At 32.5% G+C, this 576-nt stretch overlaps 1 pseudogene; it reads left to right on the top strand.

Moving 5' to 3' along the window:
- Nucleotides 1–457: 457 nt before the first annotated feature.
- LOC120608412 (uncharacterized) lies at nt 458–576 on the top strand (annotated as a pseudogene).

Below are 576 nucleotides of genomic sequence, written 5' to 3'. Positions count from 1 at the left end.
TGAACAACAAAAAAAATAAATTAAATCAATAATAACAAAAATATTCATAAATTTTTGAAGTGACAGACCTGATGACAGTTTTAGTTGAATAAGTATCACAATCAAATATGATTGATGGATTAAAATGTGATGTATCTGGTGAAATGTGTCTAAAGGGAAATAATAACAATCATAAGAAAAATCAGTTCTCAACATAAAACATTTAACAACAGCTTTCCTACAGAATTTTTCTGTATGAAAAATTCAACTGCAAAGGTCCATCTATGATATAAGTCATCTTTTCATATGTAACCAACTATTTTATTCTGGTTAATTTTTCTTTATATGTCCTAATGGACTAAATAAGTTATACTTTTGCAAAGGTTATGCAAATTAGTCAATTCTTCTAAAATCCTGTGTCAGACATTTTTCCACTTAGAAACATCTGCAAATGTCTAGCTAGAAATATACTTACATCATCTATGACCATGCCACCCTGAACAAGCCCAATCCCATCTGATCTCGGAAGCTAAGCAGGGTCGGGCCTGGTTAGTACTTGGATGGGAGACCACTTAGGAAGACCAGGTGCTGTAGGTG

The sequence above is a fragment of the Pteropus medius genome, unplaced genomic scaffold (assembly GCF_902729225.1).
Source record: "Pteropus medius unplaced genomic scaffold, Ma_sr-lr_union100, whole genome shotgun sequence".
In the NCBI taxonomy this organism is placed as follows: Eukaryota; Metazoa; Chordata; class Mammalia; order Chiroptera; family Pteropodidae; genus Pteropus; species Pteropus medius.
Note: the sequence above shows the minus strand (reverse complement) of the source record. Positions and strands in the feature narration are given on the sequence as shown.